At 51.8% G+C, this 17,656-nt stretch overlaps 1 protein-coding gene across 3 annotated transcripts in view; it reads left to right on the top strand.

Annotated features, from left to right (window-relative positions):
- The window catches only part of Caln1 (calneuron 1), a 165,670-nt gene that overhangs the window by 89,252 nt on the left and 58,762 nt on the right, over positions 1-17,656 (top strand). The window lies entirely within an intron of this gene.

Below are 17,656 nucleotides of genomic sequence, written 5' to 3'. Positions count from 1 at the left end.
AAGAACAGAGGGGGATGCCAGCTCTTGCCTTCCCACCATGCTGTTGTGGTCAGAAATGAGATCACGGTGGGTGGGGGGAGGGTGAGGCAGAGCAGACTTTGCAGACCTGAATTCTAAACTGGGCCTGATGAAGGCTGACTGCCAGAGCGGGAAGGCGGTCTTCCTAAGGCCAGTCAGGCAGGGCAGGGACCTAGGCAGGAGGCTGGGGCTGGAAGGTGAAGGTAGAGGCAGGACCAGGTCATGGAGGGGGCTGGGGGAATGAGGAAGAATGGAGGGACAGACAGGTCTGGAGTTCATGCACATGTGCACAGTCGCACAGGCATGTCTGTCTGATTCTGTCCCCACTGCGGCTGAGGGAATTGGGGGTGGGGGGGGAGAGGAGGCTGCTGCTATGCCTTGGGATGCCCAGCTGGGTACAACTGCCTTCTGGGTGAGAGACGTCTGCGAGGTCTCCCTCCTGGGATGCGGCCAGGTCGCCATGGAGACAGGCAGGCCGGAGCACCTGGGCGGTGTAATTGTAATGTGTACCTGAGCATCACATCACAGAAGACCAGTGCCTTGGAGCCTGGAGCCCGTGGGCCCTCGGGGCCCGGGCAGGAATTTCAAACAGCTTCCTCCTGGAGGGGCTGTCTCCCACTCTCTGTGAGGGAGGCTCCAGGCTCTGTGGTCCTCAGAGGGTGGGCTGGTCTAGAGGGTGGGCTTCAGGCAGCTGTGCTCTCCTGGCCGGCCAGGGGGCCTGGGGTCCCAGCTCTGGGGCATCTCTGCATTGCTGGCTCAGTGTCCTTCTGAGACAGCAGCTGCCCCCCCCCCAGAGAATGACCCAGGAGAGGCCAGCAGAGGCCGAGGTCACCGCATTGTCCCCGTGTTGTCCCCAAGCAGCAGGCCTGCTGAGAAGCATGATCCTCAGACAGTGGGGTGCCATCTCTGTCCTCACCCCACCTGGAGTCTCACAGCCCAGTGGAAGCTGCAGTGGCAGAGGAAAGAGCTGCTCAGGCCCGCCAGGCTGCCATTCACATGGCCTCCTCCTCGACCTCATGTCCTGCAGCAAGTCTGCAGATCATAGACAGCGGCCAGACAGTGACAGGATCAGCCTGGCCCACGGATGTGAGGGCCAGCGGGCACGTCTCCTAAGCTCTCCTCTGAAAGGGATGGGGTGCAAGTCACTCATTTACTTGTCCGCAGCTGTGGTCCAGATCCAGGTTTGATTGCCAGATTGACTTGCTTCATCCCTCCCTGCTCATCCAGCTTCAGACCTGTTCTACTCCCCTGTGGCTGTCCACCTTTCCTCCAACAGTGGGCCAGTGCGCAGGAGATGGTCAGACGCCTGCGGATGGCCTTGGCCAGGATAAGAGTCACATGCCAATAACGAAAAAAAAAAAGAGTCACATGCCATCCTGCTAATCCTGGGGACCACTCAACACTTCCTGGTCATACAGGGTTTGAATTCAAGGCCCTGACGCATAGGGAGGTGTTTACCATTTGAACCACACTCCCAGCTCTTCTTTGCATTAATTATTTTTCAGTGAGGGCCTTATGCTTTCTTGCCTGTGATGTCCTTTGACTGTGATGCTCATACCTGTGCCTCCTGCAGGCTGGATTACAGGTGTGAGCCACTGGTGCCAGGCTGATGTTTTATGTCTAGTTTTTATTTTAAGGTAACTTGTTCTCTAGGAGCAGATCCTCCACACATCACATCTAGCGTCAGCAGACATCTTCTCTCTCAATATTTTGTCAATGTGCCAGTCTGCCAAAGTTGTGGATCCAAACTGGTGCTCCATGGTTCTTGTCTAATGGGGCCTAGAGACCACTTGACACACAGTGAGCTCCTCCTGACCCCCAAAGTGATTTTACCAAGCATGAAATACTGACAGGGAGACATTGCACAAGTGAAATACTGATGGGGGAGATGTCCAGCAGAGCACAGGCTCACACATGTGATCCCAGCTACATGGGAGGATTGCAGATCATAGCCAGCCTGGGCAAAAGCATGAACAAGACCCCATTCAACCAGTAACTGGGGACTGAGGTGTGTGCCTGCCGCCCAAGCCATGCAGGAAGCATACATAAGAGAATTACAGTTGTCAGGCTATCAGGGCATAAATGTGGCATGCTTTTGGAAAAAATAATAAAAGCCAGAACAGTTGGGGTTTTGGCTCACATTGGAGAGCCTGCCTATCAAATGCAAGGCCCTGAGTTCTCAAAGTGAGATCCAATGGGAAGTGCTAGATGCAGATTCCCAGGCTCCACCCCAGATCTACTGATTCAGAAATTCCAGCAGCCTGGGTCTCCTTAGTCCCCCAGAGGACAAAGGCTTACTCACATTTGAGAACTATATCTGAATATGACAACAGAGAAAAGGGCTAAGGTACACTTAAACACTGATAGAGATACTTTCCATACACATATCAAAAGAGTTACTTGATGCATAAATCTAGGAGATGCTAAATGAAAAAATAAATGGATAATTGTCTATACAGTTTACAATAGTTTATCCTATAAGACAAGAAAATAACTCACTATGCTTTAAAAAAGCAATTTCTCTGATCAATTAAATTTAATAGTTATTTGAGTGAAGAAATCAAAAGATCAACTTGATTCATGAATCTAGGCGCTTCCAGAACCATAGCAGGAACTGACAACTCGTACCTATCATGTGACTCCCATTAATAGGAAATGAAAGTGTGACCTACAAAACAATTTCATTGACAACAGCCTAGCCAGTCATCCAGTCAACCAGCTATAGCCTAGCCAGTTATCTAGCCAATCAGCTACGATCTAGGCAATCATCCACTTGGCTACAGTCTACCTATTCATTCTACCAGTTAGGTATACTTAGCCAACTATCCTACCAGTCAACTGCAGCCTAGCTAGTAATCCAGCCAATCCGTTATAGTTTAGCTAGAGATCCAGCCAATCAGCTATAGCCTAGCCAGTCACCTAGCCAATTAGACACAGCCTAGTCAGTTTGTTGTCTTGACCTAACCTATGCCCTTCCACAGATTTTCTTAGCTATTCTCAGTGCTGTTGAGGTTGAGAGAGACCAGGAACCCTTGTGCAGAGCTGCTACAGATGTAAATTGTGTGACTTCCCTGAAACTACTAGGTGATGTTTAGCCACAAATGCTATGCATTTGCACCATGCAGTTAAGAACAGTTCTATGTCTAGGAATTTATCATGTAAAAATCAGTCCGAGATATAGAAAAAATGGGGTGTTGTATCATTATTTAAAATAATGTTTTCCATAAAAGTCAGTGAGAAAGTCAAGATAGAATTTATGGTATAATTACGTGGTGGTACCACATCTATTATATATTCATTTGTATTCATTTATTATGCTTCCCTTTATGTGCATTTACATTCATCTAACCCATACCATTTATATTCATAGGGAGAAAGAAATAGAACTTGACAGTCCCTGTTATTACTGACAGGAGTAAAAGTCAGTGTGATGTTTTTTCTTTATATTTTGTATTTTTTGAAATTCCTCTAAGTGGTATGGTTTGTTGCATTATTATTCAATCAAGTAGACAAAAATCTCTAACAAAATCACATTGCAAAGCAGTCATTCTCAATGGCAAATAAAGTGTGAGCAGAGTTGAGTTTCTAGCGGGCATCCATTGTTTACAGACAGGCCTAAAGTTGATGTGGGACGAAGCAGCATAAAATCAGAATTAATCACAGCCTCCAGCTGTAGAGGCAGTGTGGCTGGAGCTGTCATGTTGAGGCTGCTGTGGTGGTCCTGGCCTGCAGACGGAGCCCGAGGGGGCCCTTCTCCAGGCTGCAGCAGACGGTGCCCCAGATTTCCAGGCACTCTGCTGGGTGCTCAGGCATTACAAGAATGCCCGACTCATGGTTCAAGCTGAAAGACATTAGAAGTAATTTTTGAAATCCTTTTAAAGTCAATTCACGGCTACCTCTGCAGCCCTTTGTCTGGCCTAAGTTGAAAGGTGACCTCGGGCTGGAAGAGGAGAAAGAACTGTGCTCGTGGGACCAGGGGTCCCATGGCTTCCAGACCTTGTGTGTCAGCGAGAACTAACTTCAGTGTCACAGAGAGCAGAGAGTGGTTCTGTGTGCATGTGTATGTGTATGTAAGTATCTGTGCTGCTTTGGGGGTTTTCACTCAGAACTTCTTGCTAGGCAGACCGTCTGTCTCTGGAGCCATGCCTCCAGCCAGGTCATAGATTTTCTCAGTTGTTTCTCTTGGGTGCTCTGTTTGCAGTGCTGTCTATAAATCGTGTGGTTTCCTTTCCTCCTCCTGGAAATACATACCTTAGCTCCTGCTTTGTGGGCTGAAGCCTGCCTGTCACTCAACATCTATTAAATATTTGGTGTTAGGGCTGGGGATATAGCCTAGTGGCAAGAGTGCCTGCCTCGGATACACGAGGCCCTAGGTTCGATTCCCCAGCACCACATATACAGAAAACGGCCAGAAGCGGCGCTGTGGCTCAAGTGGCAGAGTGCTAGCCTTGAGCGGGAAGAAGCCAGGGACAGTGCTCAGGCCCTGAGTCCAAGGCCCAGGACTGGCCAAAAAATATATATATATATATATATTGGTGTTAGGAAATGACTCTTTTCCAGTAGCCTTTTTAAAATCATGAACAGATATGATAGATCTTATCTATCTATAATAAGAGGATCATGTGGCTCTTTTTGTTTTGGCTTATTGATATGATGTAGTACTTAATACCTTTCCTAATAATAAATAATTTTTCCACAGTCCTAGAACTAATATTAGTTGTCCTGACAGGTCATTTTCTTGAGGTAATTTGAATTTATAATGCAATTTCTAAATTTGATTTGTCATTTTGATTTTTTCATGCATATTCATGAATTACAAGTGACACTGTGAGTGTCACCCTTAGTCACCCAGCGTGATACAATCCGTGTGTGAACTTTATGTCACACGTGCTGTGCTTTGCACTCACTTCCTGCAGCAGACTTCCTCCTAGACCACTTCCATGTGCCGGCAGTCTTGGTTTCCTTCTTGAGACAATGCTTTCATCAATGCTGGAACTTAATTATTTTGTAGTCTGTTTTGGAAATTTCCATTATCTTCAAGAACAGAACGGCACTCATTCCTTAAAATTACTTAACTCGCTGGGCACTGGTGGCACACACCTGTAACCCTAGCTAAACTAAAGAAAGAGCCTGGGATCTGTGGACTGGGTTTAGAAGACCAGCTCAGGCAGATAAACGCCAAGAGCCTCTTATCCCCCATTTTGCCAGCAGGAAGCGAGGAGTGGAGCTGTGGCTCAAGTGGTAGAGTGCCAGCTTTGAGAAAGCTAAGTGAGCGTGCCAGGCCTAAGGCCCAGTCCCCGATTCAAACAATAGCACTCGCTTCTCACTGTTATTGCTTCTCTTAATTATCACTTTGTGTTTCCTCGTTTTTCATTAATTGGACACACCAGATGGCTGTCTATTTTAGCGATTTGGGGAAAAAATATTCTCCTCTGTTTAGTGAGTATTTCCTGTTCCCCCCACCTCGTTTTCTGTTCGGGTATTTTCAGCTCTCATTCTCACTTCCTGAGTCTGCGTGTTTTCTTCTTGACTATTAACAAGGTCTCCTGTTAAATGATTATTTTATTTAGGTTCTGATTAAGTAAATGGTTTCGGATGCTATGTGGTCTAATGGTAGCCATTCCCTGTGTCCAGTCAGGGCCTGGGAGGCCGCTACGGAGGACTCGGCTTGAGCCCTCTCGTTAACTCCTCCTTTCTGCCGGCTACCTGGGGAGGTTCAGGGTGGACCCGCCTCATGTTACCTCGTAAGTCCACGTCTCTGGTCTCCACATGTGGGGCTCTGTGGGCGGGAACTGTGGGCGGGGCTCCGCGGGATGGACTGTGGGTGGGGCCCTGTGGGTGGACTGTGGGCGGGGCTCCGTGGGACGGCTGTGGGTGGGGCTCCGTGGGATGGGCTGCGGGCGGGGCTCCGTGGGGCAGAACTGTGGGCGGGGTTCCATGGGGCAGAACTGTGGGCGGAGCTCCACGAGACCCAACCATCCTCAGGGCCAGCACGGAGCCTGTGACAGTGCTGGACCTCAGGGTCACCTCCTAGGGGCTGAGGAGCAGGGTGCTTGGGGGCTTGGTAGACCGTGGGCGGGCTGTTCTGATGGAGGCCCTTCTCCCGGACACGGAAGAGGAGGCGCTGAGGTGGCCTGGGAACTTGGCCCTCTGTGCTCTGGAGGCTAGGTGTCCCAGAGTTCACAGGGGGAAGGGGTGGAGGGGGAGGAGGCGGCTCGTCCTCCATGGAGCAGGAGTTGGCCCTGCGACAGGCCCTAGCCACAGAGGCAGCCAGGGAAGCTGGGAATGACAGCCCTCCTCCGGAGGTCACCACCCCAGATTTTTCAAGCTGGGCATTTGGTTGCCAGTAAAAAGGATGAATTGGAACGTTGGGGCTCCCTGTGTCACTTCAAAGTGCAGACTTCGGGTGTGATTTTATATACATGCCATTCTTAGTGGGGTGCATTAGAACTGGAGTTGTGGGATTTATTGATTTCAGATTTCACTTTTTGTGGTGCTGAGTAGTGAGGGGAGGCCTCGCTCACCCCCAGTGCCTTCAGCTTCTGGTTTAGAGTTTGTGCAGAGTCTCTGGTCTTCTCCTGCCCCATCCTCCCACACAGCCAGGGTGACAGGTGGGGTCCACCAAGCCCCACTTGCTTCTGAGGGAGGCCCTGGCCGACCTTCAACTGTGATCCCCCCCACCTCTGCCTCCTAGTGGCTCAGCTTACAGACAGGGGCCGCCACACCACACCCGCTACTTTCATTAAGTTTTAAAATGATTTTACTGGCATATTTTAACTGTGTACACAAAGGACCTGCTCTTGACATTCGTATCTGTGAGGAATCTGCTTACCCCGCTACATCTCTCACACTGTTCCACCCTGCAGGAGAAGAGCTGGGCACAGAGGGGAAGTGCAGACCACATCTGTGTTGTCAGGACCAGACCTGCTGGAGGCCTGCCCTGGGGTGGGAGCAGCAGGGCCAGGAACTCTGGGAGGATGGGACACTCGGTGGAGCTGGACAGGACTTGGGTTGTGTGCTGGCTGGAGCACGCCTTCCCTCTTAACACCCGTGGTTATGTTCCTCTGTAAGTCTGCTTTTCCTTCCTGTTGTTTCTGCCGGGCGTTGGGTCCTCGCCCACCATCTCTGTTGACAGCCCCTCCTGGTCAGGCCTCCCCACCTCCAGTCTCTGTGAGAACCATGGTGTCAGGTTGTGTCTGTGGGAGGAGTGGCATGAAGCACGGAGGCCAATCCATGGCGCCCGTGACCTCCGAATGCGCACTGTGCTCCACCCGGGTTTACACCACTTTCTTTGTTGTCTGCCTTTGGCTGTATTGATTGTTTTGTAGGTTTTATCCCCTACATTAATTAGCAAGGAAGTTCGTCTTGTTGGTAAGCCTTTTACTACAGGTTAGCTTCAAGCGTGATGAAATCTGGATTTAGAATATCAGTCTCACTGTTAAAATACCAGGGGGTAAAAATAACCTCTCCCTTCTTCTGCAAGGAAATCCTGGCTTCTATCTGCTGTCTGTTCAGCTCCCCGGGCCGCTGTGCGTTCTGGGTCTTTTTTTGTTTGGTTTTGTTTTTTGCCAGTCCTGGGGCTTGGACTCAGGGCCTGAGCACTATCCCTGGCTAGCACTCTACCACTTGAGCCACAGCGCCCCTTCTGGCTTTTTCTATATATGTGGTGCTGAGAAATCGAACCCAGAGCTTCTTGTATACAAGGTGAGTACTTTACCACTAGGCCATATTTCCAGCCTGAGACTATCCTGTCTTTTTTGTTGTTGTTGCCAGTCCTGGGGCTTGAACTTAGGGCCTGAGCATTGTCTCTGGCTTCTTTTTGCTCAAGGCTAGCACTCTACCACTTGAGCCACGGTGCCACTTCTAGCTTTTTTCTATATATATGGTGCTGAGGAATCGAACCCAGGGCTTCATGTATACGAGGCAAGCCCTCTACCACTAGGCCATATTCCCAGCCCCGTTCTGGGTTTTAAAGACGTGGATGTGAGCTGCTCTAGAGTCCCACATGGTTGTAAGCAGCAATGCCAAAGGTCCGGCCCAGCCTCCACCCCTGTCCTCCTGAACACACCTTCCAGGAATCGCAGGACATCTCTACCCCAAAAGGCTGAGGACCACAAGGCAACAAGTGTGATGTAGTCCTGTAATCCTAGCATTTGGGGTACAGAGGCAGGAGGTTTGTGAATTCGAGGCCAGCCTCTACCACATGGAGAGGCCATCTCAGAAACCAGGGGCATGCTGCAGCTAGGGCAGAGCGCTGGCCTTGCAGGGGCCAAGCCCTGGGTTTTGAAGAAATATCTTCTCTAAGGTCACAAAATTTTAACTTCTGTATCTTACAGTTCAACTCTTTTTTTTTTTTTAACATTTTCATTCTTATCGACATGCATTAATTGCACATATTAATGTTGTGTGGTGTGACATTCACTGTGCTCCATCAAGTCCAATTTCCCCTTTCTAACTCCTACACTTGTTTTTTTGTTCGGTTTGTTTTCGCTTAACGTTGTAGGCTCCAATTCTGTCCATTGTGCTTCTTTGGGGCTGAGTAATACTCAACTGGTAATTCTTCATACTCATTTTCCTTCTCCATTTAGCTGTTGATGGGCTCTGGGCTGACTCCACAACAGCTGTTGAGAATAGGTCAATAGGTAAGCAGAGTCTCGCAGGCATGCCTTCCACTTACTGGTGTGTTTCCTTCAGATGAATTTCCAGAAGCAGAATCACTGGGTCCGCTGTCAGAGGCAGCATTTTTCAGAGTAGAGATGTTTAATTCCAGCTCACCCCTGGAGATTTGTAATGGATTTTCACTTAATGAAAGCCTTTGTTTTGGGAAATGAAGCGTGGAGCATTATACCTCATCATATCATCAACTGTGATGATAGGATCCTTCCTTGTGCTTTTCTTGTTAGCAAGTTTGGTCCTCTGATGAGGAGTGCATCCCTAGATCCCACCAACAGTGAATCAAAGATAATATGCCTGCTGGGCACTGTGGCTCTTGCCTGTCATCCCAGCTGCTCAGGAGGCTGAGATCTGAGGATTGCAGTTCAAAGCCAGTCTGGGCAGGAAAATCTGTGAGACTCTTATCTCCAATTAACCAGCAAAAGGCAAGAAGTGGAAATGTGGCTCACGTGGTAGAGCACTAGCCTTGAGTGGAAAAGCTAAGAGACAGCACCCAGGCTCTGAGTTCAAGCCCCAGCACTGGCAAGAAGGAAGAAAGGGAGAGAGGGTGGGAAGGAGGAAGGGAGTAAGGAAGAAAGGAGAAAGAACTGACACCTGCAATGAGTGTGTGCAGAGCATCTTCTTGCCCTCCTCTATGAGTAGTACAGCCGCACTTTCATGGTGTCAACTGGCCTGGGGTGTGGAATGATCTAGATGCAAAGCAGGCAGGATTTGCCCAGGGCACATGCACTGACTATTGGGTTTTCTGCCCAGGGTTTGCATCTGCAGATGGGGTTTCCAGAGATATCTGGGACCAAGGGCGCATAGGTACTGAGTGGTAGCTGTGTTTATACTCCCATCACATCCACCCTACACAAGAGAACCAACACCAGCTTAGTAAAATAAGAAATGACCACTAAAGATGGGGATCTGACTTCACAGCCAGGCACAGGGCCAGTTGAGGGGCTGGGGAGCCTTTCCTGCGCCCATGCACTTCCATCTCCCACTCGCATCCTCTCCCCTGCAGCTGGCTGCATGCAACACAACTGTCTAGCTCAGGATACTGGGATGGTTTGGAGTGGAGTTCGGGTGGATGCAAGATATTTTGCTTGCTTCTCTTTTTCCTCAGACCAGAAGCCTCCTGTCAAGTTTTCCCTTCACCTGCTTGGCCCCAGCCCACCCTGGGCCTCATCCTAGCTCCAAGGGAGCCAGGGCCAGCAGGGATCTCAGTCCATCCCACTCCTCCCTCAGCTGGGTCATCACTAAGCCACGTCAACTCAGTTTTTTGTTAGAGGAAGAGGGAAGACATGGTATATATGTCTGGTAGAGTGGACTAAGGCAAGTCCTTTATGGATTTGACCTTCTAGCTCTGCTGTCAGCGCCATAGATGAACTCAGAGGCTCGGTGCCTCCTAGCAGGCCAGCTCCCTCTGAGAGCTCAGACGTGTCCTTGCACTGCGCATTCTGTCTGCTCCTCTTAGGTAACTGCCGTTGTTTTCTTCTTTGTGGGAGGGAACTTGGAAGGCAGCCTGATATCAGTTCTTTGCAGAGAACCTGTTTGGTACAACCTGCCTGGGGCTGGTGGCGTGTCTTTCTCATTATTTACAGCATCTGTTGAGCGGAGGGGTCTATGTCTTGGTTTCCCAGGCCATGGAAAGTGGGGTGGGGGTGGGCATTGATGTGTTGCCTCTCTTTTGCCTGCGTCCCCAGGCACACACGCCAATGGACATTCTTCCAGATTTGTCTTCTGCCCTCTCTTATCCTCAGTTCCCACTGGTTATTTTCCTGTTGTTTAGAAGCTTACGCTCGTGTGTATTCTTGGAAATCCCAAGGTGTCTGACTGGAGTTGGAGCCAGCGCTTCCACCCAGCCAGCCCTGGGCAGGACTGTCCGCTCTGTGTCTCCCTTGCTGTGTGACCATCGGCCCTCTGCTGCGTCTCTTCAAACCCCTGGGTTCTCGGCTCTTACGGGCATGTCTGCTGTGGGGTGCTGAGAGTTCTCTGGATACATCTGTGGGGTGAGGACTGGTGTGCTCTCCCCTCTCTGTACTGCCCTGTAGAGCTTGTGAACGTGGCGTTTGATGCCAGGGCCTGGGGCCCAGCCCCTCACAGTCCCCTTCCCCTCCCCGCCCCCCCCCCCCCCCGCGCAGTTACAGATGCGACCACCTGCGTCATGGGCTCCCTCACTCCTTCAACCTGCTGTGCCCTGCCGTGGCCCCACTCCTGCTTCCCTTCCCATTATTGTCTTTTTTTTTTTTTTTTTTTTTTGCTACTGAGACTTGAACCCCTGGCCTAGTGCTTGCTGGGCAGGTGCTCTGCCATTTGGGCCATGCCCCCCCAAGCCCTTTTTGCTTCAGTAGTTTTTCAGAAGAGTCTCACATGTTCGCTGGGGCCAGCCTTAGGCGGTGAATCGGACCCTGTGCTCGCCGCTCATAGCTGGGATTACAGGTGTGCGCCATGGCGCTGGCTGAGCTTGTCCTGTCCTTTGCTCCCTGTCCTCATGGTTAGCTTGGGGGCCGTGCGGTGCCCCTCACAGGACTGACAGGATTGTGTGGCACACGGGGCACAGCTGCAGAGGGAGGGATCCCTCTGTGTCCACCCCCATGGTGACAGAGCTCACCACGTCCTCACCCTCCCCAGGTGCTCCTGCTTGGTGCTGGCTGCCTGCGCTCGCCCACCCCTGCTCCCCACATGCAGTATCCTGAGCCCCCAGGCCCTCCCCTGCTCCCCACAGGCTGTGTCCTGAGCCCCCAGACCCTCCCCTGCTCCCCACATGCAGTATCTTGAGCCCCCAGACCCTCCCCTGCTCCCCACACGCTGTGCCCTGAGCCCCCAGACCCTCCCCTGCTTCCCACACACTGTGCCCTGAGCCCCAGACCCTCCCCTGCTCCCCCACACGCTGTGCCCTGAGCCCCCAGAACCCCACCTGCCAGGCCCTGCCCAGGCCCCTCCCACCCCCTGACCCTGAGAAAGAGGAAGGATGGAAGCCGGGATGTCTTTGTTCTTGGAGACCTTGAGAGAGAGACAGTGCCTGGAGAGCAGTTAGACGTCTATCTGCCCCAGGCAAGAGACAGAACTGAGTAAGCCCTAGGCGAGAGATGAAACGGAGCCAGCCCCCCTCCAAAGACACCCTCCCCACCCAGGACCTCCCAGGCCCTCTACTCTCAAGGTCAGGGCCCCTCTGCTGGGGGCTCCAGGGCCTCCAAGGTCCCTCAGGACAGACTCGGTGGCTGAGCTTTTATTGTCTGCATTTTCAGCCCTGGCCCCCTCTCCCCACCAGGCACAGCCGGCTCCCGTGCCACGCTCCCTCCCCATCACTGAGGGAGGCCTGTGTGAGCAGCAGGGCCTTGCTGGTTACTCATGGCCTGGCCCCAGCCTCAGGGCCTTGGGGAGGCTGAGTCAGCAGTGCTTGCTACACAATCAAAGCACAGCCTCAGGCTTGTTCTCCTGTCACCTGTGTCAGGCAGTGTCCCACTGTGACCCATACCAGGACTGTGAAACCCTCCTCAGAACCTTCCCTCGGGGAGGAGTACTGAACAAGCCCTGGAACCTCCCCTCAGGGAGGAGTACTGAGCAAGCCTAGGACCCTCCCCTCAGGGAGGAGTACTGAGCACACCCAGGAAACCTACCTTCAGTGAGGAGTACTGAGCACACCCTAGAACCTTCCCTTCTGAGGAGTACTGAGTTTACTCTAGAACCTTCCCTCAGGGAGGAGTACTATTAGCAAGCCCAGGAACCTTCCCTCAGGGAGGAGTACTGAGCACACCCAGGAAACCTACCTTCAGTGAGGAGTACTGAGCACACCCTAGAACCTTCCCTCAGGGAGGAGTACTGAGCAAGCCTAGGAACCTCCCCTCAGGGAGGAGAACTGAGCAAGCCTAGAAAAGGTAACTTTATGCATACACAAGGCTTAGCTTGGTGAGCACCAGCCTCAAGGTTCCTTAACTGTGGCACCCCTGGCTTGCTTTCTCTCCCTAGTGGGAGTCTCAGATAAGACCTTGTCCTAAATCCTGATTTCAGTGACCTAACTGTAACTAGCTAGGCTTTCAGTTTTATTAAAAGTGCTTTTAGTGGGCTGGGAATGTGGCCTAGTGGTAGAGTGGCCGCCTTGGATACATGAAACCCTGGGTTCGATTCCTCAGCACCACATAGAAAAAGCCACAAGTAGTACTGTGGCTTAAGTAGTAGAGTGCTAGCTTTGAGCAAAAGGAAGCCAGGGACAGTGCTTAGACCCCGAGTTCAAGCCCCAGGACTGGCAAAAAAAAAAAAGTGCCTTTAGTGATGTACTGTACCCTTGTTGATGTGTGTAGATACAGATTTATTCTGGGATGATACTGGGGTTCGAACCCAGGGCCTTGTGCCTGCTAAGTGAGTGCTCTACCATGGAGACATACCTCCTGCCCTGTTCACTTTTAGTTATTTTTCTAACAGGGTCTCAAGTTTTCCAAGAGTGGGCTGTGGTGTTTTTTCTGTTTGTTTTTTGGTTGTGGGGCTTGAACTCTGAGCCTGGGCGCTGTCCGTGAGTCTTTTTGTGCTCAAGGCTGGCGCTCTACCACTTGAGCCACAGTGCCACTTCTGGTTTTCTGGTGGATAATTAGTTAGGAGTTCACAGGGACTTTGCTGCCTGGGCTGGCTTTGAACCACAATCCTCAGGTCTCGGACTCCTGAATAGCTAGAATGACAGGTATGAGCCACTGGTGCCTGACTGGACTATGATTCTTGAAGCACCTGGGCTGGCACGGGTGTCCCACCGTGCCCAGCTTTCATTGGTTGAGACGGGGTTCTGCTAAGATTTTGCCTGACTGGCATCAAACCTCAGTCCTCTCATCACTGCCTCCCCCGTAGCAAGGATGACAGGCATGAGCTGCCATGTCCCACTTAAATGATCATACATGAGGCACAGTGCAGCCGTCCAGTGTGCCCTGCAGCTCCCAACATTCACAGGGTCATGGTCGTGTCCCTCGTGTAAATGATGCCGCACCCGGTAGCTTACATGCACCTGCCGTGTCCTGAGCTCTCTGCCCAGAACACACACATGCAGGCCACAGAGGCCAGGCACCAGCGATGCCCGTCGTCCTCCTGTCTGTGGTCTCCACACCAGCAGTCACGCTTCCTGCCTGGGCCCGGGAGGCTAGGAAGCATTGCCACGCTCAGCCTGGCTCCCAGGGCGGTTCCTAGGCCGGGCCGTTGTTGCTTGGGCGCCGGTTCCTGTCTTCTTACCGTGCAAGCCGTGAGGCCTTGTGGCTCCCCTGTGTCCCAGGAAGTGGAGTCACACTGCCTGGGCCCGGAAGCTCCCCTGGTCTCCCTAGGTGTCCCATCGCCATTTAACGTGTGCAAAAGAAGCTCAGGGACAGTGCAGATGCCCTGAGTTCAAGCCCCAGGGCTGGCAAAAAAAAAAAAAAATCCCACCAGGACCAGAGGAGCCTGCGCCTGCCCGCGTCTGCGCCCGTGGCTGGCAGTGGAGGGAGCCCTCTGTTCCCTTCACTCTGCCTTGCAGGCTGAGAAGGTGGCCGTTTCCCTCTCCTGTGCTTACCCATGCCGGGCATTTGCCAGGCACCCAACCAGGTGGTTTCCATCTCCTGTCGATTCGTGTTCACTCATTTTCCCCCTCACTGCTGAGGGACACGGAGTTTCCCAGCATCAACCGAGGGAGACGTTTCTATCTGCCGTCCGCCATGTGGCTGCAACTCCAGCCAGCTCATCGGGTCCCCGAGAGAGGGGGGCCTCGCACATTTCCCCAGAGGGAAAGCGGGCCGTGCCACAAGGCCTAAAACCCTCCGTGGGGTCAGGACTTGGAGGTTCAGGACCACATTTGCATCTTCCAGCCCAGACGCCAGCCGAGCGCTGGGGAGATGCCCATGCTCCGTGCAGCCCAAGTCCTCCTGGGTCAGTTCTCTCAAAGTTGTTCCAGGAGTACCATTGGCCCCCCTCTGCCCTCCCTGATATGGAGAGAGATCTCACCTTGCCATCCCCAGCACACTGTGGCATCCCCCTGGGGGCCTCCTGGCCTTGACCCACTCTGTTCTCCATGGTAGCTTGCCTTGGGTGTTCTGTTACGGTAACAGCACTGGATGGTCATTCTGACTGCATCTGCGGTGTGACTCTGAGGGAGGCCTGAGCCGGTCTCCCCCAGGTTCAGGGGTAAGGAGTCCTTCAAGTGGTCCCCCAGGAGCAGTCCCATGCCCTTGATATGACCTTCATTCTACCTGGCTGGATGTCTGCTGCATTCTCACCTTTTGCAGTTACATAAAAGGTTAAAAAGAAAAGTCCTTGATTGGTTGCTTGTGCTTATCATTTCTGGAACTTTCTTTAAAAAGCTAGCTACAAACCCCATCTTCCCTACCATCTCCCCCAACTACTGTCTTTTGGTTCATCAGCTCCTTCTTACACATAAGTCATTGGTGTCTTCTCTCTGACATAATTCCATTCTGCTTATTTTCATTATGTCCATGCATTTTCCTTGGGTTTGTCTTTTTAACCCAGCTACATAGTTGGATTTTAAAACATTCAAGGAAATTCCTTTGTCTTTAAATAGATAAGCATGTGACCCATTCTCTTCTGTCTCTCTATCTCTTGTGTATGTGATTCTTGACTTTCAGGCTTACTTGTTCTGTTTTGATCTGTTGCCACTGGACAGATTACATCCTCTTATCTACCAAATACATCAGTTCCTCCCTTGTACATTCCTTTTTCTTTCATGTTTTGGAAGCCATAATTTGTATCTTGCTCATTTCAGAAGTTAACCTTGTCATTAAAATATATGTGCCTTATCTGTATTTTTTTTTCAGTAAAGTTAAAAGTTAGCTGGCATCCCGCAGCTTCCTGGCCCTGGTGACCTTGGTGTTGTTGCCTGTGTGTTGGTGGCCCTTAGGGAGGCCAGGGGAGGGTGTGAGTCTGCCCGCTCCCTGCCCCTCACTACTGGTGCTCAGCCGCACCAGCCCCAGAGAGGAGCGGGCTCCAGGGCCTTTCTTTATGTGTGCAGCGGCAGCTGTCAGTACCCTGTAGCTGTTCCAGAACCATCCTCCACCTCTGTGCAGGGGAAGAGCCAGCTCCGGGGTGGGGAGAATGGCCTGAGGGCCCTGGAAAGCCTGAGGAATTGCCTGGAACAGGACAAGACAGACACACATGCTTCCTGGGGGCCGCCCCGCCATCTGCACCAGGGGCCATTTTGCACAGCCCACGATGGATGCTGTAAACATCCAAGTGGCGCTGGCAGAAGGATAGTCCCACCCCTACACCTGCTCTGTCTCCCAGATGCCACCCCAGGCTCTGCCATGTCTGTGTGTGTCTGGATATGGTGGACCCCTGCACTGGCGGCCGTGTTTTGAGTTCTCCCTTGTGCTGGCGCACGTGGCACTGCCCAGACATTCCTCTGGTGTCACTGAGGCCAGAGCACACGTCATGGGCGGCAGATCTGCCCAGGACACCTCAGGAGTGCCGGACTGGCCCTGGCCCTGTAGCTGCCCCCTGTAGTCAGGGCATGCAGAGAATCTGTACCATGAGTGACCAGCACCCTGTCCTCTCTCCTACATCTCAGCTGAAGACCGAGATGCCTGGCTTCAAGAAAGGACTTAGTTGGTCTGGGCCCCAGTTGACACAGGTGACACCAGGAGCAGCCAGTGTCACCTGATGAGATTCCAGGAGGGGGGCCTCTGACCCCAACCTGGACCCTTTCTAATGGGTGCCATTAAATGTGGATGGGGAACATGTGTGTGGCCTTTCCATGGTCTCTAACCAAACTCACCATCTGAAGACACAGTGTCCTCAAAGGCTGCTCACCTGCACTGAAGAGAAGCCACCAGGTCCCCGGGGGAGGTGGGGGAGGAGGGGGGATGCGAGAGGCCGCCAGGTTCTGGCCATGTGAGAAGAGGAGGAAGAGATCCCAAATAGACAAATGTTGGGGCTAGGGATATGGCCTAGTGGCAAGAGTGCTTGTCTCATATACATGAGTCCCTGGGTTCAATTCCCCAGCACCACATATACAGAAAATGGCCAGAAGTGACGCTGTGGCTCAAGTGGCAGAGTGCTAGCCTTGAGCAAAAAGAGGCCAGGGACAGTGCTCAGGCCCTGAGTCCAAGCCCCAGGACTGGCAAAAAAAACCAAACAAACAAATAGACAAATGTTAAGATGGCTGCTGCTGTTTTTGTAATTTTTAAATTGTTATTATAAAGGTGATTTGCAGAGGGGTTACCGTTATGTAACTCAGGTAAAGAGTACATTTCCTTTTGGACAATGTCACCCCTTCTTTCTCTCTCTCCCAGTTCTTCCCTCCCATCCCCACCTACAAGCAGTGTAGATCATTTTCCACAGTGTCCAGTGAGCGCTACTGCTGCATTTGTTCACCCTTTGTCCCTCCATTTCTGTGCTTCCCCTTGACCTCCCCAGAACAGATAAACAAATAAACAAGACAGATAAGAAAACAAAAACAGACGCAAAGGAAAAAAAAACACTTGTTCCCATTTCCTGGAGTTCATTTTGATAAATATTCTATGTGATCAGGTGCACACAGGCATTGTGCCTTTGTGTTCCTTCCCTGAGAGCATCCACCTTTGGTCTCACTGTGTGTGAAAGCCTAGAGTCCTGTATAATTCATCATGTCCCCATGTATCTTAGATCTAGCTTCTGCATATGAGAGGAAACATCTACCGTGTGTCTCTCTGAGCTTGACTCAGCTCACTTAACATGATTGGCTCTCGGGAAGATGGCTGCTCTCTGCCCAGAAGGGATGCCACCCAGAGAGGCAAAGAGGAGGAAGGAAGTTAGTGTGTAGGCCAGGGGCCGGGGACAAGAGCCTTCGAGAGACAGGTGTACCCAATGAGGTATCTGGCAGGCACTGGACACACCTCCTACCCAGGGAGGCAGATGGCAGAGGGAATAATCACTTTATTGGTGTGTGTGTGTGTGTGTGTGTGTGCCCACCAGTCCTGGGGCTTAAACTCAGGGCGTGGGTGCTGTCCCTGAGCTTCTCCCCCCACCTCCCCAAAAGCTG

The sequence above is a fragment of the Perognathus longimembris genome, chromosome 1 (genome assembly GCF_023159225.1).
Source record: "Perognathus longimembris pacificus isolate PPM17 chromosome 1, ASM2315922v1, whole genome shotgun sequence".
Taxonomy (NCBI): Eukaryota; Metazoa; Chordata; class Mammalia; order Rodentia; family Heteromyidae; genus Perognathus; species Perognathus longimembris.
This window is presented reverse-complemented; position numbering and strand designations above follow the sequence as displayed.